Below are 27,272 nucleotides of genomic sequence, written 5' to 3' on the forward strand. Positions count from 1 at the left end.
GATTCTTAAATTGATTATATTATGTTCATATCCAAGCGTGAATTTAATGTTGATATCCGCTTCCTGAAATTGGTAGAACAACTGTGAGACGTGGTTCGCATTATTACTACTGTAGTGAACGAGAACAAACGTGTAAACAAGCAAATATATTTCAACACACAATTACAGAATATATTAGTAAGATCTGAGAACCATACAGTAAATGTCAACCAACTGTCTCAGGCTCGATTGTTCTTTCGTTTGCACACCAATCACTCTGTATTCTCGTCTTCTTTTCTTTGATCTTCTCAACCTTCTGTCACTAGGCAATCCACTTATGACCGATGATATATACTACTTATATCTGTCGATATCAGTAGCACACACTATACCACTAATAATAAATGTATTTTCAGTATACTTTCAGTAGAATACCATATCTTCGATTTTCTGTTTAAATTTCGTTTGTTCAAGATTACTCACAGAGATATCAGTCAAATTAGGACTCCGTAATGATCCTATGAACTCCTCATCAACTTATCCCTATAACAGATTATAAAAATTGGAATAACATACCATCAACAATCTATAATTACTTCATTTAGTATTGTTTATTTGAATCTTCCCATCGATGTGTTAGGACTGCAACTGGTCAGTCTCAAACAAACAATACTAAATGAATTTAAACTTCACCCCATCGCACAAGCAAGTGGCTATCAGGACTCAGTGGCCGAGCGGATAACGCGATGGCGTTTGAAGTGAAAGGTACTGGGTTCGAGTCCCAGAGTGAACATCAACTCTGAGATGCACGTACATCCAGCTGACGAGTCCCAAATAAGAAGAAACGCGCGTCCTGGATTCCACTGCTAGCCACTATCCATCTTTGATAATCCATAATGACGCCTTAACTACAATGAGTAAAGTGTATTAATCATAATATTTAAAAAAGGTTATTGATTAGATTCTATTGTACAAAACTCATTTCTTATTGGTTAATAAGTGGGATAATTAATGTTTTTTTCCCCTTAAAAATAAGTAACCATTTCCTTTGGTAAATTATTAAAATACTGAGATTTTACATTGAATTGATCAATCTCTATTTTATACAGGAAAAATGAAATATTTAAATGTATTTCTAATTATTGTAGACAGGAATTTTGTTACAGTAGGGCGCCAAAAAAAAACCCCGCCACAAGTAGAGTAATGTTATTATAAAGAAAATGAAGAGAGAGAGAGAGAGGGAGGGAGCAAGGGGAATGAAATGAATATGTGATTAATATATGGTTAAAAAAAAATCCCACCTAGAAAAGTTTCTTTTAGTTAAGGGAAATAACTCACTTTTATAACGAATAATGATCGAAAACAACATTAGATTTGTCATCAGCTTCTATTCTATGTCAAGTAAATGATTTGGATAATCAGTAGAATATTAGCCAGGAGATAAGAAAATTTAGTGATGATATATCATCAAACTGACTACATTTTCACTATTCCCACTTAGTCTTATTGTAGATGAATAATCCTCATAATGAAAGTTGTTGAAATAATATCTGCAAAATATGTTCTAGCCACCGAACCCTTTGTTTCAAACTGATATCATCAACTGAATTACTATCACTGCACTCAAAACACAAACTACTGAACCTCGGGATTAATAATTAGATGTTGTCACCGGATGACAGAAATCAATTATAGCCATCGATGAATGAATATAGGGAGTTGTCGGAAATTTTCACTTTGAAGAAGTTAGGTTTCACAAACAGAGCTGATTTACTATATTATTGATATTTATGGTCAGATCAAAATCAAAATGGTGCCGAAGATAACTTAATCTAGAATTCATTATTAGTGAATTGACCTCAACTACAATCCCACCACTAGGACTCACAGAGATTCATATGGTTTGATTTTTGACTCACAGAGATTTATATGGTTTGATTTTTTAAGGGATATATATATAGACGAACACGTAATTCTCGATTGGATTTAATCAATAAATATCCCGTTTTCTCTTGGTCTTCTTACTGAAACAATCGATTGGGAGTGTTTATGGGAAGTTTGTTATCTAAAATTTTCCAACCAGTGAAGTCAACTTGCTGACCAAAAGTTCATTTTCTTTCTTGAAAATGGTCTTCGGTCCAAAAGCCAACCCGGAGGAATTGTGTAGCTCCAGAAATTGAACTTATTTACAGATCTCTTATTTCTTAGATGAATCAACATTCACCGTTAAACGAACACGAGATGGTATAACTAGCAGTGTTGGGCCAATATATTAGTTGAAATGTCTTTATAACTGTTCTACCCAACATTTAGAACACTTTTTTTGGTCACTAACTGAAGTGCTCTCAACTTCATAGACTGTTTTATTCACACAAAACTTCTTCCTATCAATGGCTGCGATGGCTTAAAACAACTACAAGCAACCTAATGTTTGTAAGCAGAATAGTTTAAGAACCTGCAAGAAAATTTGCCTGAAATTTTTATAGCGTTATACAAGGGCAACCAGTGCACATCAATGCTCTTCTGTGAACTGGTAGCTAACTTTGAACCTTACTTGGTTTAATATTTAGTTCTGAATTGTAACCAAGTTGCCCACAGTAATCCAGTTTAAATAATAATTATTGGTTCATATCATGAAATGATCAAAATCCAAGTAAATAGTCTAAAAGGGACTATAATCTTGTATATAATCACTCTACCAATAGTTGATCCTAAATGTAATCGATTTGGGTTCATAGAAGAAGAAGTTCAAGGAACATAAAGATATTGATAGTGTTGTAGGTTAGTAGTGGCTAAATAAACACTGGATGCCGGCTTAGTGGTCTATCGGTTAAGTGCTCTGGCGCGAGACTGGTAGGTCTTGAGTTCGGATCTCGCGAGGCGGGATCGTGGATGCGCACTGCTGAGGAGTCCCATAACGGGACTAAACGGCCTTCCAATGCTTCTAGTTTTTCCATGGTGATCTAGCTTCAATTGACTCATGATCTCAACTCTATAAAAAAAACACTGATTAACTTTCAAGACGTCATGATATTTCTTCATCTCTATATTAATATATGCAAAGGACTATAAATATACATTCAACTAAGAAAACTTTGATATATGTGAATAGAAGTAAAAAGACTAGAAAATTTCTAGAAGCTTGACAATCAATTCAGTCAGTAATCACTGGACTTATATTATAATAAATCCAATTTGTAAAATAAATAGACAAGAACAAGTCATAAGGAAGGACAGTGTCAGAAAATCACAAGATAAACGTCAATAATAATAATAACAATTATTTGGTCGATCCAATCGATAGAACAAGATGCTAGTTTAAATTCATTTGGTATTGTTTGTTTGAATCCTCCCATTGATGTTTAGGACTGCAATCAATCAATCTCTTATTGGCATATGTACATCCTGTACGGATTGCCTCGATATTGTCTCTAGTCACAATCATTCTAAGCACAGATAGATGGTGGCTAGCAGTAGAATTCAGGATGTACGTTTCGTCCTACTTGGGACTTGTCAGTTGGAGACTGATCAATTTCAGTCCTAAACATCAATGGGAAGATTCAAGCAACCAATGCGAAAAATGAATTAAACTAACCCGATCGCACAAACTAGCGGCTATCAGGACTCAGTAGCTAAGTGGAAAACGTGATGGTATTTGAGGCGAACGATACTACGTTCGAGTCCTGGAGTGAACATCAACTGTAGGATGCAGGTTAATCCAGCTGACGAGTCCTAAATAAAACGAAATGTGCGTCCTGGATTCCACTGCTAACCATCATTCATCTTTGCTTATTCAGTTAAACAGTTTTGATAGATAAAAAATAACTTAACTGAAATACTCTTAACTACCAAACTGAATGTTATATTTTCAGATCATACAGAGAATGTATAATGGGAAAAAAATTTTCATCTTAGTTGAATAAATGTCAAATTCATTTAGTATTGTTTGTTTGAATCTTCCCATTGATGTTTTTAGGACTGCAACTGGTCAGTCTTTTATTGGACAAAACGCGCGTCTTGGATTCCACTGCTAGCCACTATCCATCTTAATCTAATAAATGTTAGTTAGTTTATAATTCAGATATACGCATATTCATTGTCATACATTCATAATTGAAACAAAGTACAACCTTGAGAATTTACCGAATGAATATTTGACTTCTTTTTTTCTTTCTTTAAAGAAAAAGAAAAGAAAAAAGAAAAAAAAGATCCATAAATAATTTGTGTATTAATACTTTTACTGAAAAAAAAATTTTTTTCTAATAAATCGAAGTAGTAGGGTGGGGGTTTTTTTAACAAAAATTTTTCAAATTTCCCAAAATTAAACTTTATTTTAAGTAAAGTTCATTGATTATATCAGTCTTTGTTATAGTTACTAAGGTTATAAACAACCTTTAAGATTGAATTTTTGATTGATCTTTGTTGGTAGTATGAAAATTCTATGAAGATTATCTTGATCGAAATATGTATATTTTTTTATTGTATGATTTATGAAAGAGAACGAAATTATGGTAATCCATATAGGATTTTCATACCATGTTCAAAAAGTTTGATCAATATTCAATTCTGAATATTCAACATTAAGATAATTAACAGAAGGGGGTTTTGTGGAGATTTTAGTAATTTTATATAGTTGAAGTTATATGGTTATATGGTTGAAGTTAGACATTAACACCGTTGAATGCCGACCGGCTCAGTGGTCTATCAGTTAAGTGCTCTAGCTCGAGACTGGTAGGTCGTGGGTTCGAATCTCACGAGGCGGGATCGTGGATGCACACTGCTGAGGAGTCCCACAATAGGACGAAACGGCCGTCCAGTGCTTACAGGTTTTCCATGGTGATCTAGTTTCAATTGACTCATGATCTCAACTATATAAAATTAAGATAATTAAGAAAGACTATAATTTTTGGATGAACCAATCATATTTAAGATAGTAGATATTGAATTTGGGCGCAAAATTCATTCACTCATTTGGTTAAATATCATTTTAGCATTATAGTTGATGTCAGTTCACGATGAAAACCCTAAATATAATCCATAGACCTAACGCTCAACTGCGAATATTAATTCTAATTCCTCAAACTGATTTGTAACCCTCATTTGGTCTCAATTAATAGGTAGATATTCTCAAGGTCACTATAGTGTCATTCAAAGATGGTCCATAAATCATAGTCTCACCGATAATTCAACTTATTATTAATAATGACGTAAATATTATGCTAGTTGAATAAGTTGGGAACTATAGGGACTCAGTAGCTTAGTAGATAACACGTCACTACTTAAATTGGAATAGACTGAATTCCAGTCTTTATAAACATCAAAAATCGGGATATGGGTATACTTCGCTAACGTGATGCACATAAGCCGAAGCGTGCGTACTGAATTCTATTCCTATCCACAGCCCATCTTCTCTACAAAGTAGGTTAATATTGTTTCTAGTTATTACCTCAAATAATCACAATAAACAGTAACTAAACAGGTGAATAATTGATAACAATGAAATCCATGCACACATCTCATCCTATTTGATGTTCACTCCGAGACTTGAGCCAAATACCGTTCGCTTCAAACGCCACTGTGTTGCCCACTTAGCTACTGAGTTTGAACAATCTACACCATTTTAAATTGAATTAAATCTCATACCTGTTGAAAAGGTGAGTAGCTATTTGGACTTACTAGTCAAGTGGATAACTCAATGGGTTTCGAGATACAGGGTTCGAAACAGGGAGTCAACAATAACTCTAAGGTTTTATGTAGTTAAGATAATGATTCAGTTGAAGCTAGACGACCATGGAAAACCAGAAAGCACTGGGCGGCCGTTTCGTCCTACTGTGAGACTCCTCAACAGTGCGCATCCACGATCCCGCCTCGTGAGATTCGAACCCATGACCTACCAGTCTGGCGCTAAAGCACTTAACCGATAGACCACTGAGCCGGCAGGCACCCAACGGTGTTAATGTCTAACTTCAACCAATCCACGAAATTGAGCGACCAACTTCCATTGTACTGAGGTAGATACCTGTCACTACCTGACATGGATTAGCTCCACTGGTCACGACTTCTCACTAGAACTCCAGGAAATACCTCATGGAGCTAGTCACTAGTGAGCATATGATCATTATCAGAAGGGGGTTTCGTGACTCATGATCTCAACTATATAAAATTACTAAAATCTCCACGAAACCCTCTTTTGATAATAATTCTAGGATCCAGGCACATCCATCTGAAACGTCGCAAATGAGATAAAATTCACTACCTACTTTCCATTGATAGCCACATTGTATTTATTCTATATTACCTTATGTCATATCGAGGTACTTCACATACGACGCCTATATTTCAATCAACATTTCATATCAACAATGGAATAATTCAATTCATTTCAAATTGAAGTAATTAACTTATAGTGGTTATGGGAAAAAAATAATCATTTATTGAACAAACAAAAAATAAAGTATTTGACAGGAAAATAATTTCAATCATTCTTTGTATCTATGTGTATCATATTATTATCCTTATTATATACATTAGTGTATATATATACAAGTGTGTGTGTGTGTTTCTATGTATATGAGTGTATTTATATTTAAAAATGTATTTAACATTACTGTCGCCTTACATGTAATTTTGAAGATAAGCCAAGCAAATTAAAAATTGTCTAATTTTTTAAATTATTTTTAATTAAACAATGAAAATAAAGCGACAAGTTCCCCCCCCAAAAAAAAACAAAAAAAAACGGTTAATCAATAAAACTTTCTCTTTTCACTTGGTAACAAAAATGAGAATAGAATCATTAAACTAGAGATTATATCTTAATTCATTTTATATGTATTGGCTAAATTACCTTCTTTTTTTTTCTTTTTGTCATTATAATTAATTTATAATTAAATCACATTAAAATAAATGTATAATGTTGATTAGACCTAGTCAATTCCCTAAAGTCAATGTCATCTATGAATTACCTCAATGACGTTGGAGTAGAAGTAACAGTAATAATGACGTATTATGAATGATTAATTCCTTATCAAATAGAAGTGATCTTGTTTTTTGGTCTTAATGTGAGCGTTGATACTAGGATATGACAAGTATATTTAGCTGATGAATCCAAAAGAAGAAGTCTTCATGTTGAATAATTCACTACTATCCACAATCCTTCTATTTCAAATAATAATAGTAATAATAATAATTTAAAAAGAGTGGGGATTTGTAGAGATTTTAGTGATTTTAATAGTTGGATTCATGAGTCAGTCTAAGTTAGACCACGAGTAAAAATGTGGAAGTATTGAACAGCCGTTTCATTCTAGTACGGAACTCCTCAACAGTACACATCCACAACATGGCACATAGGGCTCGAAATTAGCGCCTTTGGTCTTGCAAACAAACGTTTAACCTCTAGATCACTGAGTTTGGATCCAATGGTGTTCATGTCTAATTTGTAAGGAAATAAAATCATCTAGTTTGTTCGTCTCGATAAATGAATAAGGCTTACCCGGTTACATTGAAACTGACTATTTTACCGGATTAGTTTATATGTCCTTTAGTTATATATTCTCAAATTCACAAGTGTTACTATGTAAATGGGAATGTTGCATCAGAGTTTTTAACATCTTTTAGTAAAAAATATTTTTTTTGTTAATAATTACCTTCTCTTCTTTATTATTACAACCCTGGGTGAGGTATTACGCTTGACATGTTAGTGTTACATAACTGAGTGAACTAGTAGGAGCGAACAAAAGAAGAGAAAACTTCGTTTACAGTTTACTTGAGTTGACATAACATTATCATCATGTAGAATGTTCATATTAGTTGTGAAACTACGGGGAGGCATCATTTAAATTTGTTGATTACCTGTTATAGAAGTGTATATAACAAAATTCAAAAAATTTACTTGTTTCTATGTAAACCATCTACATTTTTACAAGTTAATCGACAAAACTTTAGGTAAAATACAAAAAAATCTGAATTTTTTATTTTTATCAGAAGGAGTTTTGTGGAGATTTAGTATTTTCATAGTTGAAAGCGTGAGACAATTGCAGCTAGACTACCAGGGCAAACCTGGAAGCATTGGACGGCCATTTCGTCCTATTGTGCTGAGGAGTCCCACCATAGGACGAAACGGCCATCCAGTGCTTCCAGTTTTTCCCCGGTGGTCTAACTTCAATTGACTCACGATTTCAATTTTTTATTTGTTTTTCTTATACAAAATTTTAGTCCTTGTCACAGTGTCCATATTAAAAATTCGATAGCTTTTTTAGTTTAAAACACATTACAGTTTCGACCAAACCAAGACAGAAATTCCGTGGATTATAAATTTAGTTTGTTTTTCAATCATAAAACATTGGATAGCTGTTTCGTCCTAGTATCGTACTACTCAGCAGTACGTACATACAACTTAACCGGAGGTCAAACTCATAACTTGTATGTTGCATGAGGAGAGTCTAATCATTAGAACCATTAAGTTAACGTCCTATGGTACAGATTTCTAAATCCAACCAGTTCATGACGTAGATCAATGGCTGTCTAATGAAATTGGTGGTAACTACTTCATTTTTAGAATGTTGAAATTTGTCTAGTGACAATGAATACAACGCATACATATAATTCTCAGTAAAGGGTTGTGGAAGTTGTTAAGCTTAAATTGATATCATGAATGAATCAATGTTGAACCACCATTGAAAACCTGGAAGCACTGGATGGTCGTTTTGTCTCAGTATGAGACTGACAAATTATTTATGTTATCATGCAAGTTTTTTATTACATTGCTTGTACTTCAAAGAGTTTAAGTTAAGAAATTTCTTCAAATGTTACGAAAAATGAATAAAGATACCATTTTTGTGCTGTTTTTATTATAAAAGTCAATTCATTAGATTACATGAAAAAGTACAAATTTGTAAGATTAAATACAGGAATATTAATAGTCTACTGATTAGTTGTAATTAATGCGTATATCATGTATTATACAAATGAACAGTATTAAGTAGTTAGCGTTAGTCGATACGAAAATATGAAACAAAGTTTCACATGAATCCTCACTCCTTAGTAAGAGGTATTTGCAATCTTAAGGGAATTGATACTTTTTGTAGATAGGATTTGGACTCGAACTTATCAGTCTCATAGTCTGTGATGTTACCACTGAGTTATTCGTGCCACGATTGGTCTCCTGTAGAAATGAGTTATTTGCAAATGATTTATCAGTAAATAGTAATGAATTTAATGTTTTTCCAGTCCTTAGTTCATGATATTTTTTTGATTTAGTCTGATTTGGTCTTGTCAATTCGGATATCCTACGAAAAGAGCCTGTTTCAGTTATCATTCTTCTTCTAAAGTTTAACCATTTATATTCTCGATGGATCTCTCTGCAAAATAGATCTAAATGAAATTATAGTTTTGCCAAAAATATATGAGATGACTAAATATATTTTAATATCAGGATGAGGTTTTTGAAGCGTTCTAGTCATTGAGCTAGATGGTTTGAATTGTGGAGCTTTCATTTTTCTTCTGAATAAAATCCTTAGAATGTGTTTAAAAGAGAAGTGAGTTGTTATAATTTCTCCACAATCGCCTAACATCTTGTTCTGTTGGCCTACAATTTGATTGGCTGTTATCTTTAGCTGTGTGGTTGTTAGTTGTATGTTTGCTTTGGTTGTTTTTTACTCTTTTGATTTCAATTCCAACTTCGTGTTTGTTGATTCTTAATAAGTATAGAGTTGTTAATGCCTAACTTCAATCAATTCACCACATTGTGATACCATCTTCTATTGTTAGATCTTTTTTTGTGGATAGTAGATCTGGTCGACTTCTAGTATCTCACTTCTCTTTGACGTATGTGCTAATGATATTATTCATAAGAACGATAAAAGTTTCCTAACGAACACACTCCAGCTCAGAGACTGCAACACCTTCAACAGGTTACAAGGTTACTATTTACTACGGTAAATTATAACTAAACATGCAGTGTGAAATGAAATATTTGGTAACATGATACCTTTAAAAGAATTTTTAATACAGATATCGGTTTTTAAACACGATAAATCATAATTGAAATTGTCATAAGTTAAAAGTACAAACCCTGTTGAACATTGAAACTTTTCTTGGCTTTGCTTTTGAGGGGATGAAATATCTTTGTATGAGTTATTTCCACCCTAACAATGGAATATATTACCATCGAATTATTAAAAATTCACTAACTGCGCATCTGTGATTTAATGGCGAATGGTCATTAATGAAGGTCAGTCTACTAACTTCTTAGTCGCTTCCTAGATTCCACAAATATTTCTAAGCTTAAGTCCTTAATAGTAATGAATATATACGAAGTAAGAACAAAAGCTTTATATCAAGGTTAATTTCTGTGCATATTTATAGATTCACCGGTGGCCATGATCTAGAAGCTTCCGAAAATACACCAATTAAATATCCAATCAAATGGTGACATAAATCTGAGAAGTCGCTATTCGATGATGAATAAGTGAAACATTTTCAGCCATTTTCCAAGCTTCTGAAGTCTTTATTGAGGAATTTTTTGAGGCTACTAAGTGTAAAATGTGTAAAATCATTGCGTGAACTAGTGGGTAATGATTTTATTTGCTCTCTACATTCATATAAGTTCAGTTTATAGGCGGATGGAATAGATCTGAGCAAGAGAGAGAGATCATGATGTAACCGACTTCTGGAAATGTATATAAATTATTTCGAACAATGTACAGAAGAGATGACAAAATTTATAGCAATCACTGCAAAAACAATGATTAGCTGTTAGGAGTTCGATCGGTAGCTTAATATTCTTCCATCAACTACTCAATAGGTTTCTTTCAAATTCGAGAGAATAAAAGACATTTTTTAGGATCACCGGTACACCTGAATTTTGTAAGTCATCTTTACATTAAGTACATACATTTGTAAGTTTTCATTTCTAAAAAAATAGTTGGATTTCTTTGAGTAACAAATTACGATCAAGACTTTAAGCAAAATAATTCATATTGTCATAGCTTAAGACAAAATATGCTCTTAGCTAGACGATTACTGAAAGCCGGATAGCACTAGACAATTGTTCCATATTATTATAAGATTCTTCAGTATTATGAATCCTTGACCTCACTTCAGGCGATCTAACCCAAGAACTTTAATTATGTAAAAGAATATTGAATCTATAAATTATTGAATCAGAAACCAATGATCCATAAGTCTCGTTTCATTCAGTTAATATCTAATTTCATCTAACAATTGATCCCTGAATTTACTGTTGGGTTATTTTTGAATATCATTTATAATAATGGATAATCTTGAAATCCAAAAGGTGTCTTTAGTCCGATATGTAACTGATCAACTGAATGAACTTGCATTCCAAACTAAACATGAACAACGGGAAGACGCAAACCCTTACAAATTAAATCATATAAAATATTGTTCTAGATATATCCCATTATTATCGTTATTAATAGGATAGGTTTGTACAACTATGGGAACGGATATAAATTTAAAAAAACAGATGTGTGGAAGACCTTTGGAAAAAAACATTTCTCGAAATTAAGTCATATGCTCCTCTGTGACGATCATGTTACTAGGACTAGAAATAAGAATACACTTCTTGAATTCGACTCATCTAAGTACATTCATTCATTCAATTATCTCAATTATATTGGGAGAGCAATTATACAACCTAGTGACTCAAATTTGAAAAGAAGCATCCTATCAGGATAATTAAAAAAAAATAGTTCGAATCAATCAAGGAACTATATACTGGTTTACTTAATTAAAACAGAATATCAAGCAGACACAATTAAAGCATTTCAAATCATCCACTGGAATCCATCAAGTTTTCCTTAGTGTCTACGTAGACATCTTTTAAATATAGCTGAAGTCACTGGCATCCATCTTAACAAACTTGACATCAGTGTATACAAAAAGTATTCATAAAGGCTACTGAATTTTCCTGATTATTATCAAACATACCAATATTTGTTTGGCATTGATTTTATTACTGTTGTTATTTTTAAATATATATAGTTGTATTGTAGGCGGGATTGTCAAAACTATCGACTTTCATAGCTGACATCACGGACTAATCTTAGTTATATAACTAATAAAAGCTGGGAAGTACTGGCTGGTTGGATAGCTCTAGTAGTATACTACTCAATAATGGGCATCGACGACCTCATAGTAAACCAAATGCAGATTATTAGATCTTGAGGCAAACATTTAGAAGTAAAATAAACTATGTGTTATATCTCGAACTTAGATTCTTAGTATGTCGTGTAATACCTGAGCACTCGAACGCTAGAACCCTCCCAAGTCGCAAAATGAGAAGACAGAAGACTAATAAGAGGAATATTATTCCAAAAACAGTGTCAAATATAGTAGAAAATTCTCATGTATTTATAGTTTTTGGCTGAAAGTAAATCATCATTTCGGACAGCCAATAGGTACATAGGGGGTCCTTCTTATTTATCCAATAAGGAAGCTACATGTCGACATTCTAGAATGTTCCTCTAGCGGTGGTTGGATGGAATGTCTTTGGCTCTTTTTGGGCTTCTTGAGGCTTCCTTGAGTTTGTCAACGAGTCATCCTTTCACTATGATATGTATTATTGCAAAGCCTGTAGCTCCTCCAGGGGATACTGCCGATTCCAAGCCCGGATAAAGGAGGAGGGTTGGGCATGGGGTTAGCGACCCCATCCCGTAGAAAACCAACTGGCCAAAAAAACACTAACTAAAAAAACGCTTGGTAAAAGAAACCCAGTTAAAAAGAAAGCTATTTTGTTTTGTTTTATTCATAGTATCTTTAATGTTTAAATGGGGAATTTTGATTCAGTGAGAAAATACATGTACTTTTTTAGTGTAGCAGTCAGGTCATACACTGTTGATTTTCTGTATATATTTTATAAATATGAGAAAATCATACATGTTTCTCCTCCTTTCTGTATATATAACAGGTATTCAACAGAATTGGACTGTTATATAGATATATATTCCCTTACTTTTTAAAATTAGATACCTTAGAAACTGAATATTAAAAAAAACAAAAAAAAATTTTCTTTCATTCATCATCAATATACAACGAACAATCCATCATATTTTTATTTTAAGAGAATTCAATAAAATTCTCATGTCAACACAGACATATATGTATGTACAGTAAATGAGTGTAAGATGTAAGGTTCCTTGTTGGGAAAAATTAATTTGGTGAGAACGGATGCTGCTATGCACGATATTACTACTACTACTACTACTAATAATAATAATAATAATAATAATAATAATAATAATAGTAATAATAATAATAATAATAACGATAATAACAGTGTAGTGAACGAGAACACAAGTGTGGACAAGCAAATGTATTTCAACACAAAAGTACAAAATATCTTAGTGAAATCTGAGAACCATACAGTAAATAATTCATTTGCAAAATGTCAACCAACTGTCTCAGATTTGATTGTTCCTTCCTTTATGTACCAATCACTCTGTGTTCTCGTTTTCTTTTCTTTGATCTTCTCAACCTTCTGCGCGCGAGCACTTAACCACTAGACGGCATCCAACGGTGTTAATGTCTAACTTCAGCCGATCCACAAAATTGAGCAACCGTTCACCAATGTCTTCAGTGAGTTACTATCTCACAACAGACCTAGTTGAACTCCACTAGTTACTGGTCCAGTGCTTCCAGGTTATCGATGGTGGTCTAGCTTCAATTGATTCATGATTTCAACTATGAAAATACTAAATTCTCCACAAAACCCCTTCTGATCAATTAAAAATTAGACTGTACAATTAAATGTCATTACATAGACGATAATAAAATGAATGAGTTTAGAGGATAACCACACATACTCACACATACACACAAAACTAACACTTAAACGACAATAGAATAAGATAAATACTTATTTGATTATATATACATGTATACCATCTACTTGTTTATTAAAGAATGAATTCACATTTGACCTTTGTCACAGGAACTACACACAATGTATATAAATATTTAATGACTATAACAGCTGTAAAAAAAAATTTTTTTTAATGCATAATTCACTTACTACTAAGATGACGTTTGATTATTTTCATACATGTGTGTGGTTTCATATCATAGTTCATTATCCGATTTCGATAGTTGGCTGCGTATTTGTGTGTTTATGTTTGTGTGTGTGTATTTCCTTATTGTACCATGGTAGTTTCCTATAATCAATGTTGTATCTAACCGCATTTCAAACAATGTTTTCATATATATGTATATAGATATAATAAGTCCATTTAAATAAATGAGAATTCCACAAATATTTGAAAATGTCAACCATAAAAACCAATTATCAGATAAACACAACAAAAGCAAATAACTTTAATATAGATAAGTTTTATATACTGACCACATGTAGTTTAGTATAACAAAAATGGAGAAAATTACAAACTGCTACATTTTTGGTGTTTGGATTGAAGGGTATTGGGTTTGAGTTTCAATGTGAACATCAATACTAGAATGTAGATAGTATATCCATCTATGGAGTCTGATATAGGAGGAAGAGCGAGTCTTAGATCCTGCTACTAGTCATAGATCAAATATACCACATTTTTTGATGTAACTTATATTAAAGTCATCCATTTAGGATGCATGTATGTAAGACAACGGAAACCGACAAATTCTAGTCCTGAATATCAAGAACAAGGAATTATAAATCCTCACTAATACATATTTATGTATAGTTGAGATCATGAGTCAATTGAAGTTAGACCAACATGGAAAACCTGGAAGCAGTGGACGGCCGTTTCATTCTATTGTGGGACTCCTCAGCAGTGCGCATCCACGATCCCGCCTCACATTTATGTAGTTTGAATATTATGTTCCTATATATATTTCTATGCGATCTGCGTCGTATCATTTGTTGTGAAAATGTCTTATCACTTCAAATAATTGGGATTCTATGCGACAAAAATCATTTATAAAGAAGAAATCATAAACGATTTTATGATGATTTATAAATGCCTGATAATATGGCGGTTTTTTATTTACTGATTACACCCGAATAAAGTTTAATAATGGCAAATTAATATTAAAACAAGTTTCATTAATCGAAAAGTATCAGTTATTGGACCATTGAAAATTACGGTAGAATTGAATGCGTTAAACTTAATTGAAATGTTTGATAGGTACAATCGATTGTTAGAAGCAGGCTTATAGTGGAATTCAGGAAGCATGTTTTCATCCTATCCGGGACTCATTAGCTTGATGTACTTGCTTCTCAGAGAGAAACTGATCAGTTTCAGTCCTAAACATCAATGGGAAGATTCAAAAAACCAATACAAATGAATTAAACTTCGCCCCATTGCGCAAACGAGCATCTTTCATGACTCGGTAGTTGAAGGGAAAACGTGATGGCGTTCGAAGCGAATGGTGATGGGTTCGAGTTCCGAAAAAACATCAACTTGGGAACCCAAGTACATTCATCTGACGAGTTTCAAATGGGACGAAGCTTGCGTCCCCCATTCCACTTACAGCAACCACTTAATTTTACCTAATATGCTTGTGACTTAATAGCTATATCAAAGCAATCCTCACAGGATGCACATATACCAATAACAAACTGATCAATCGCAGTCATTGACGTCATTGGGAAAGTTCAAATGAATAATACATATTCATAAGAATTGAATGTATTTTGGTTTTTAGATGATTCCCTGGTTTATTTTGCTTCATGTTTGTGAAAATATCTTTCAATTATTCAGCTTTTTCAAAGCTAGTTGATATAAATCTATGGATATTAATAGCAGAATCAAATACAAACAACAATTAGATAGATATTTGTACGCAGGCAAATGTAGAGATTGTAATTATGATTTTGTTGGGTGGTTGGAATGAGTCGACAGGAAACCCTGGACTTATATTTTTTTTACCTTAGGTCGCACTCATCAACGAGGCATACATGTTGTCTTGAGGGAACAGCTTTTCTCAGGGGAAATAGAACCCGTGTCACACAATTTCATAGTTTCAGATCCTACCACTTAGGCTAATGGCCATATTGCAACTTCAATAATCTAATTCAATCAACAATGAAGAATTAAACAAACGTAAGCTTCATCACTATTTCATGATCAATCAATTGTTACGATTAAAGATTATATTGTGCAGTCATTATTAGTAGTTTAACTATTCAACACACATTTGGATTTTTAACTATACACATAAACATTTTTGATGAATAAATCCATATAGTAACTATTATTGTGGTTAATCGATACGATTTAGATCCAGTCAAATATACATATTTTGTGAATGAGAACTGAGGTGGGGAAGACCATTTTATTGTTTTCTTGTTATACTATCGAAAAAACACAGTAATTTAGTAAAATGTGAAAATCATACATCAAATACATAATTTGTACATCTTTGAATTGTCTCTTAAGAGTTCCATTGTTCCTTCATTCATGTTGCTATCTTGATTGCTTTCAGTTTCATTTTCTTTTCTCTTCATTTCAATCTTATGAACCTTATACTCTCAGACCTTCTACTTCAGAATGGTGTTACAAACTACTTATATCTGCAAACATAACTACCATACACCACACATACACTATAATCAGTAATAACATTTCCAGAAAATACTGAAAATCTGAGAGATTTTTCTGAAAATTAGATGTCATTTTTATACAAATTAAGATCTTTTTCGAGGAGGAATTCAAAATATGCCCCTTAGCTTTTGGTAAAGTGCATCAACTGTCAGGTAGGTGGATCGTCTATCTGTCAAATAAGGGATGAGTATACTGCTCAGCAGTTAGTGTTATGCTACTTCATGGGCGTGAAACGTGACCTCTAACGATAGAAGACATTTGTAGATCATAAATATTTAATCATAGGTATCTCTAAAGTGTAGATTATGTAAGTTGGCTCCGTGAGGTATTTCCTGGAGTTCTAGTGAGAAGCAGTAACCAGTGGAGTTCAACCAGGGCTGTTGAGAGATATCAACTCACTGAAGACATTGGTGAACGGTTGCTCCAAATCGTGGATTTAGTTTTATAGTCTGAGAGACTAACATTTACTTATACTAGTTGTACTTGTTTAATTTCCTGACTATAAAGTAACTGATTTTTACAAAATATGTTTTCGTTTGGTAATTTTTTTTATAACTATAGGACCTAATCTACTTACTCATTTCTGTACAGGTTTATAAAACAATCTTAATGCTCTTTTATTCTCCCTAGAGAAAGGTCTAATCAACAAGTATTTATCTGAAAATCAATATATCAATTTTAATTATTTTCTTTGCATTATGCATTTGTATAAAATTTATCTATTGGGTTTTAAAAAAAGATAACGGAAAACATTGAATTATTAACATGGAAAATAAAATGCGCCCGCCCATGATGTCGTACATTCATTCATTCATTCAACTGTATTCTTATATAAAGTTGACATAGTTAAATTTAAAAAAAAAAACTGATAAAACTAAAGGAAAGAAAACAGAACAAGAAAATCATTAAGATTAGAGAGAGAGAGAGAAACATTTCAGTATTGAATTCTACCGAATCTGTCTCCCAAATTAGAGACGCCAAATGTTATATATATGTATATATATATATAAAAGCGCATATATAGACCACCCAGTTACTAAAGTGAATATATTGACTAAGAACTTGTGGTCAATATGAATGAATATGAATATATATATATATATATATCATCACAATGGTATACTACTTATTTTATAGACTAATTTAGACAGTTTAATTTATTCTAAACAAACTGTGATGAGAGACAACCATCATAGTATTAAGATAGAAAAAATATATGTATATATAATAATATCAAACTTTTAACTCCTTCCATTTTTTCACTCAGTTTGCTTTGATTTTTTTTCATAAGTATCCCCCACCCTCTTTCTTACCAACACTATTTTCTTTTAACTTTTATCACCGACTTTTTTTTTCTTTTACATCTTCCAAAACATACACTTCTAGCCATTTACTAACGTATAAAATAGAGGTCTTTTTTAGTGATTCATTTTTCAAGGTCAACAGAAAAATAGACACCCACACACACATACAGTAATCATTGACTAATATTTAAAAAAAAACAGTGGAAAACAAGATAATTAGTTTATTATTTTTCTTTACTTTACTAGAGTTCGACTTTTTTTTTCTGGCATTTAAATAAACTAACTAACTAACATAGTAACAATAACAAGATGTATAAGTTAGTAAATGGTTGATTGTTTTCATGAAAGTTTTGTCTGTATCCAAGTGTTTATGTTTTTTAGTGTTACTATGACTTTAAAAATGAAATACGTTCAATGAATTTTTATAGTTAGCATAACAGATTGAACCTAGTTAAACATTCAGTAGGGATCAGGAAGTATTGGATTGCTGTTTCGTCTTATTTACTTACTCACTTACGCCTGTTATCCCTCGTAGAGGAGTATAGGCCGCCCACCATTATAAAATGAAACTGAATAAAATTTATTAAAAAAAATTGAGAATAGAAGGCCATGGTAAATTAAGAGGCTGAACTAAACATTCCCTGTACACAAAGATTAAGTTTATTGATGTGTATATCTATGCTTTCTGTCGTATGTGAAAGACGAGGTTTGGAAATATAAAGCAAATTTGATGGAATTCTATACATAACTTTGAAGGTTAAGTTTGTGTCATTATGGTGACTTGTATCTACTGACTAGGCCAAAATAAAGCTTCTTGTTGTTCCGTTGCTCCTTTGATCAACCACGTAGGGTGGTGTTCAGAAATATAATGATGTATTTTTAAAAAACATATAACTTATAGGTTGTTTCAGGAGAATATGAATCCCATTGGATTATAATATTGTGAGATAGTGGTAAGCATCCAGTTATTCTTAGTTGGGAAACTGTGATATCCTGTCGTAGTATGAATGGTGCACCAAAGGGTCATTTCAGTACCATTAAAGTGTAACTACAATTATTTGTAATTAGAGAAAAAACTGGACACAGAGAACACAAAACAGTAGTAACTGGCTCCATGAGGTATTTCCTGGAGTCCTAGTGAGAAGCAGTAACCAGTAGAGTTCAACAAGGTCTGTTGTGAGATATGAACTCACTGAAGACATTGGTGAACGGTTGCTCAACTTCGTGGATTGATTGAAGTTAGACATTAACACTGTTGGATGCCGGCTCATTGGTCTATCGGTTAAGTGCTATGGCGCGAGACTGGTGGGTCCTGGGTTCGAACCTCGCGAGATAGGATCGTGGATGCGCACTGCTGAGGAGTCCCATAATAGGACGAAACGGCTGTCTAGTGCTTCCAGGTTTTCGATGGTGATCTAGCTTCAATTAACTCATGATTTCAACTATATAAAATTACTGTGATTCGTCTGTCGTTATACATATGGCTTATCAAGTTAGATAAGTATTATTTAATTAAACAGGGGATAGTGTGAGTGCAAAATAACTGCAAGAAAGTAAGTCGAGTAAGTATGATCAGTAATAACAGTCATTAAACATTTAATTTCACCAATAACAACATGTATGGGTGAATTTTTTTAGTCATTTTCAGAGTGTAGGAAACCATCGATATAACGAGCAAATGATGGTAATGACTCTATTTCATGGACAGATATGTAGTAAACTGTTCTAGCAGTGTCTCGAAAATTTACTTATAAAATAATTTATATCGAGGGAATATTTTGAATTAGGTCGTTTTACTTTCCATGCAGAATTACGAATATTGTCATTAGGTGTTTTTGCATATCGGATTAGAGCAGCAAATGTAAAGATTAGTTTATTTGGTGTTTAAAAAGAAAAATTGAATTTAGTTTAATAAGCGATAAATGAGTGATTGCTGGAGTTCCAGTGAGAAGCTGTGAGCAGTGGATCTGATCTGTGTCGGATCGAGACAGTTATCTACCTCAGACAACGGATGAATGGTTGCTCAAGATCATGGATCGAATAAAGCTAGACATTAATACTGTTAAATGTCGATTCAGTGGTTTACAGGTTAAGTGTTCGCGCACGAGACTGGAGGTCTTGAGTTCGAGTCCCACGTGCGGGATCTTGGATGGGCATTTTTAAGGAGTCCCATACAAGGACGAAACGGCAGTTCAGTGCTTCCAGATTTTCAATGATCTAGCTTGGATCGACTAATGAATTTAACTTTTAAGACTAAATCTAAGTTCAATACTTTTATATTTATAGTGTATTATATGTTTTTCATATATCATATATAAATGTCTTGTACTGAACCCTATAGTACCCAACTTCTGGGAAGTTTATAGTTAAAATGATTTAATCGTTCAAGTATTCACGATTACAAATTTTTGAATTTTTTGGTGAATAGATGAAATTTCTTTAGTTTGAAAAAAAGTATTTTACATTAAAATAATTCCAATCAATATTTTGTCTTTGCATGGAAACGTAGTTAGATTTCATGGATAATTAACAACTGAATGGGGTATGACAATTTCTTGAAAACTAAGAATTTATTGTAAAGAAACAGTTGTGCTTACATTCAGTAAAATAACCCTACATATGAACTTCTCAAAACAATGTTTTCAACATCTACAAAACACTATCAGCTGTACTAAATGCAACGTTAACGGTTTTTTTGAAGTAGAAAGACTAATGACTTCCCCCCTTCTAGCCATGAAGGTTGATAAAGTCTTTTAGGGGACTCAACTGAATTTGCTGGATACCATTTTTATTTACCCTTCAGGAAACCTATCAGAGCTTATAGATGTTTTCAGTAGGGGACTGTCTGATAAGAAATCTCAAAGGTAAGCGCTTGAGATCTGCTATAGTAGGATGGGCAAGATAGATACTCAACTCCTCACTTCATAAATTACTCATTACATACACACCTGAAGTACACTAATCAAAAAGGAATGCGATTCATGGAGCACACAAAAAAATAAATGGTATCCCTGTATCAGTTTTTGTACAACTTTACACATTACGCACACTTGAAGTACACAAGTCGAATAGAACTATGCATCTCATAACATAAATACTAAGCCCTGTGTGTCCGTTATGAGTGAAACATCAATTTATTCTGAGACTAATATGGAGTAATGAATTAGGTTGCTCTCTATCGACTGCTCAAATTAGTTAATGGATGACAGTCCCATTATTCCTCGAACCTCACACAAAGGTATGAAATGGATTTCGCTAGGAGAGATTATTAAATATGTTACTGAATTGTTGATATCAATAGATTTTCAGTAGTGAATTTCATTTAATAAAACAACTCAACTTTTTAAATTACAAAGGTTTACAAATATTTTATTCACTAGATACTTTCATTGAAAGAATATTCAGCCCCCAGGTTTTTCACTTCTGATTGATGCTACATACTACTTATAATATAAGCAGCATACACCACAACACTATTGTTTCTAGTTTGTAAGTAGTTTAGGACAATCCACAATGCAAATGAGTTCATGAATTACTCTACCGCCATCTTTATTACTTCTTTCACTCAAAAGTGAATTTGTTTAATCGTTTATTTAATTAAATCATACTATTTGTATATCATTTTTTAATGTGAGCATGTCTAAAATAAATCTTATTGATTGAGGTCATGAATTGATTGATGTTAGACCAATATTGAAAACGTGGAAGTACCGAACGGCCGTTTCGTCCCAGTATGGGACTCTTCAGCAGTGCGCATCTAAGATCCGGCACTCAGGATTCGAATCCAGAATTTTCAGTCTCGCACTCAAACGCTAAACTTCTGGTGCTTTCAGGTTTTCACTGGTGGTCTAACATAGATCGATTCATGATCTCAACCAAAAACTTAACAATCTGATAGTAATCTCAATCTTTGATTATCAATCACTCATGGGTTGTATAATCAATAATTTAATTTCATGAACTATCATCATTCAGTCACATTGTGGTATGTGCTGCTTATGCGGATAGATATTAGTACTATGTAGCAGTAATCGGAATGCTTACCAGAAAAAGACTAAAATAAAGATGAGAGGAAGAAAAACAGAAAGCAATCAGATTAACAATAGAATTGGAAGAATGATGAACATGTAAAGGACAACTTAAAGAAAATATGCAAATGATGTATTTAATGTATGATTTCCATATTTTACAAAGGAATGGTTAGCTGTACCAGTTTCCGTTCACCTTAACAACATGTCATCGCATTCTTGCTTTTTTGTTGTTGTTGTTGTTATTGTTGTTGATCAAATCATCAAATAATTTTCTGTAGCATCCCATAATTTTGTATTCATATTATTCTGGGCCAAAAATTGTGATAGTAACATTGATATTAATAATTTCAAAGTAGGTGGTCATTACAGAAATTGCAAAAAGAAGACATCAATCAGAGATTGGATTTTTCAGCAAAAAAAAAATAAATAAATAAATAAAATAATAAACAAAAAATCCACTTGACATGTCAGTTGACTCCATTATCTTTTCATGATCTCAAAACTTGGTCAGGGTTACTAATTCATTGTGTTTACTGTGTGTAGTTTGCATTTCTCCATGTATAATTGGTAAATAAGGAAGTAAGTAAGTAATATATCATAATTTTATGCATAACTAATATGTTTCATGAAGAATACTGGTTGTTATGCTGTGATATAGGAAATGCAGATAATACACAATGAAGAAATTTAGATTGTGTGTGTGTGTGGATATCTATGTCTATAATGGCTTGTTTGTGTGTGTGTATGCACATGTATCAATATTTACCAAGATTCTGATTTACAGTATGTATGTTGTGCGTATATATATATATATATATATATATATATATATATGTGTTCGTTCGTGCATGTCAACTAACGCTTAAGACGAATTGTTTTGGACAAAAATTTCAATTATAAAACTACGAGGACCACAAAAATAGAATCCTTTTAAAGAATAACAAAGATGTACAATTTTGTTTTAATTTATTTTTTTTCCATTTTTGAAAATTACATATCTGTGGATATTGTCTCTCTCTCTCTCTTTCACTCACTCACTCACACATACATACACATAAACACTTAATCATTCACTCCCGTTATTTCATTATATTGATGCTTTTAAGCCAACTATGTATGTGGTAGGTAGTTAGGTAGTTAGGTAGGTAGGTGGACAATAACCAATATACAGAATATACATTTATCAGATTTGTTTGTATCTACCTATGTATACTTGTTTATCCAATCTTCTGTCTATATATAGATGACAAAAGGGTTTTCCTTTTAAGTAAGGATTAGTACCCCATACACTACATATAATGACAAACAGAAATACTTCTTTTGATAATAATAATAATAGTAGTAATAATAGTAATTTCATAACCATACATTCGAGTTCCTTCAATATAGATCTGTATATACATATCTGTTCATTAATATTTCATCTTTATATTGAAAATACTTTTGGGATGAGATAAAAGGTTGAACTTTATAAAAGTAGGGATAAATAACAATACACTAATGGATAGTTAATTTGTTAAATAATATTGTGGTCAGACTGAAAATACAGTAGCTTGAAAGATTGTATAAATTGTAGGATGTTCAATAATGGTGTACATATGACTATGTAACTTTAAGTGTCCAGTAACTGAATTATATTAGATATTTAGTGGTAGTTTTCAAAATGATAATATCTTCATTAGGGTAGTCGACCAAATGTAAAGAAATATGTTAAATTCCTGGTGTTATTGTGGTGTTGGCTACTTATATCCACATAAGTAGTATATAACGATGGTCAGGCATTGAATTTATTTCAGTAGAAGATCGATAAGTAAAGAACGGGAACGGAATGCAATTGGTATGTAAATGCATGAACAACGAAATCAGAGACGAATTTTGATTGGGAAAACATCAAAATTGTGAACTCACAGAATTCTAGGAATGCTAGAGAATTTCTAACAACACGACATCCAGATTAGTGGACAATCAGTAAATAAATTGAAACGGAACTGACCCATCGACCCTTATGAAAGACGCAGTTCAAAAACATAGAGGGAGGTCAATCGAAGGACGTAGGTATCTTGGATACAGATATAAATAAAGATTGAGAAATCTATGAAATCAAGCAACCACAAACTAGGATACCAAAGCAAAACAACTTAACACTTGTGTAATAAATAAGTTCAATCGTGAAGAAAATAAGCTCTAGATAGAGTGACTAGAATAAGAATGAAAGCTTCACAATTAAACCATCTACTTTAATGAGTTCAACAACATCAAAAGTATTAAATAGTTTGATTAGCAAAAATCTGAAAGACTACGCAGTTATTTAATAACCGAGCACGGAAACAAAATATTAAGTTCACTTGCTAAACAATTTCAAGGAAAAGAAATAGATTTCAAACGTTCCACAAACAACTATCCTGTTATATTTGTATTAATGTCAGACTATCTCATTATCAACAAAACTTTACCAGGAAGTGACTGGCGTATTTCGCTGGATATATATATATATATATATATATATATATATATATATATATATATATAGAAATTGAATATAGTCACGTAGCAATGTGATGCTTGGCGGTTATCGTCCAGAAACCCTGAACCTAGGTTTCGTGCTGTTCGGCGCTTGTCGTCAAGGTGAATCTGTAATGTTTAGGGAACTAATGCTCCCTGGAGGATTCGATCCCTTGTCACCCAGATTCACAGTCATTTGTAAATTGTCACGTAGTCTGTGAAAACATGGTTAATAAAATGTTTAATTGAAAAAGTTTGTAGGTTGTATTTGTTACAGTTTGATTACAATTGAGGTACCATTAAAAACTGTGTTTCAGATAGTATGGGACACCTTACCGATGGGCAGTCACAACTCCTCAAGGGATTATTAAATCCAGTACCTTTAGGTTCCGCTATGAACTTTTAACCATTAAATCGTTGTCTAATGGTATAGTTTCAACTTTAATTGATTTATGATGTAATCTGACGATTATCTAGTACCGTTGGAGATAAGTGTTTTACTCTCGACAAGTTTATCCTCATAGAATACTGTATCTAGTATTAACTTGTGACGAGTACGACTTATAAATGACATGTCTTTTTTCAATGAAAATTAAGTTTAATTGTGATTTCATATTTTTTCATAGTTTTAATTAATTTGACGCACCTAATGTAACTTATATTAGATGCGATTTTCAATCAGTGAATTTAAAATAAATGAAATCTTGGTGACTGAATAGTTAGCCATCTATAAGCAACACAGAACCTGGTATATTTGTGTGTAGATTCAAGTTGCCACATCGTATTAACACAACAAAATGTCAAAGTAGTAAGTTTAGTAACCATATCAGTGATACTTAAAAACGATTAGATACAGACAATATAATTTGAAAAGAAGGGATAAATTCAAGAAATGAGAATTGTGAGTTAACTTTGAAAATAAAGATCTAAGGAAAGAAGGAGAATGAACGAGTATGTGTTATTGAGAACGATTTTTAGCTGTTTTATTTGACATCTCTTACAGTTGGTTACAATAGTCGGTTAGACTAGTCATCTAGTATTCATCTAACTGGACAGCCCAATCCAGCAGTCATTAACTTCATGAACTGATTTCATTTTCTAACTAGTACTATTTCTAATTAATTTGAAAAGTTAATTAAATATAAATCAGGCTATTTGAAGTACAATTTAATTGATAATTTTAATTTGATTTGATAAATTATGGATCTAAACCATGGTTTATTTATCTTATCAGTTAATTGTGATCCAGTTTAGTCTCATTGAATTCACTGTGATAAGTGACTCAAATTCTCTTTTATTATAACCAGTCTAATTCAAAATAACTTACGTTTGTATAAAATTTTATCAAAAGTTGTATCAGGATAATGATTTATAAAACCTGGAAGCACTGAACGGTCGTTTCATCCTAGTATAGAACTCCTCAGCAGTGCTCACTCACGATCCCGCTTGCGAGATTCGAACCCAGAGCCTTCGAAATCGCAGGCGAACGCTTAACCTGTAGACCACTGAGTAGTTTTATACTTAACTGTGGTATAAATTTAAAATAATTTAAAAACATCCAGCCGGAATTACAACCATTGGAAAATTAAAGACTACTGATAAATACAAAAATATTTAAATTATAAAAGGAAACAGGGAATATATCAACGGTTCTATGATATAGTTGAATTTTTAACGTAACAAGTTATTTACACGAAAGTATGTATCGCAGAAACAAACGTGGTTAGTTGCGATCCAAAGACTTGGATGTTAACATCTGTAACTGTGTAACTTAATTGATAGAATGTGAATCCGTGAAGAGGTATCATTTCCCAAAAGATTACAAGTACGTCTCATTGATGAGTGCCAACTAACATGAAATACAAGATCGAAACTGTGTTTCTTATTGACTTCCAGTCATTCAGCATGAAAAAAGTTGTATCCTAAGAAAATTTGTCAAACGTACTCATAAAAAACAGAACATCTATGTGATGTTTTCAAATCTTCCTTAAACAGCGCGCTCTTTGAATCATATCGTCAACAAATACACTAAGTTTCTCTTGATGTTTCCATGTTTTCCATTTATAATGTAGTGGGAGAATTATTTAAATGTTAGTGTTACTAAGTATGCATATGAGAATTATTTATTACCTCAATTAAAGTCACTTGAGTGTACATTTTGTGTGAACCAACGTGATCTAGTCACTTATTAAAACTTATTTAGAATAAATTAATTGAGGTTATTGTTGAAATTCATGATTGATGTTTTTCGTCCATTTCGAGACTGGTCGGTTGGATATACTTAAGTCTCAGTGTTGATGCTCACATTGAGACTTGAAGTTAATACAACACACTATCCACTGAGATACTGAGTCCAGATAACCATCAACAAATATGATGTTCAGATCTTTGTTAGTATCCACTAAACAACTCATTGACTAGAGTGAATTCAGTAGATCAGTCTATGACTTGATGTCATTTAAAATAAAAGGTATTAAATTCTCCTTTTAACTATAATGGACGGATAATTTGATCTAGATCACCAAGATTCAAATATTGATAGCTGGTTGACAGTGTAGAATTATTTAAAATAATTATAATTCATTTTGTATTGTTTGTTTGAATCTCCCCATTGATGTTTAAGAATGCGATTGATTAGTCTCTTTGTTGACATATGTGCATTCTGTACGGATTGCCTTGATATTTGCCTTAAGTTACAGTCATTCTAAGCACAGATGGATGGTGGCTAACAGTGGAATCCTGGACGCGTCAACTCTAGGATACAGATACATCCGGCTGACAAGTCCCAAATAAAACGAAATATGCGTCCTAGATTCCATTACTAGCCACCATTCATCTTTGCTTATGATGATTATAGTAGTTTGTTACTTGTTGGTCAGTTACAATATGTTGAAACAAAT

At 32.5% G+C, this 27,272-nt stretch overlaps 1 protein-coding gene and 1 non-coding gene across 2 annotated transcripts in view; both read left to right on the plus strand.

Moving 5' to 3' along the window:
* Smp_172600 (putative sonic hedgehog) overlaps positions 1-27,272 on the plus strand; it is a gene marked incomplete at both ends in the record, with an annotated part of 42,643 nt that overhangs the window by 6,418 nt on the left and 8,953 nt on the right. The gene's annotated exons all lie outside the window — the stretch shown is intronic.
* Smp_tRNA_02083_Gln_TTG.1.1 lies at positions 703-769 on the plus strand. The gene has a single exon. It is a non-coding gene (tRNA).

The sequence above is a fragment of the Schistosoma mansoni genome, chromosome 4 (genome assembly GCF_000237925.1).
Source record: "Schistosoma mansoni strain Puerto Rico chromosome 4, complete genome".
Classification (NCBI taxonomy): domain Eukaryota; kingdom Metazoa; phylum Platyhelminthes; class Trematoda; order Strigeidida; family Schistosomatidae; genus Schistosoma; species Schistosoma mansoni.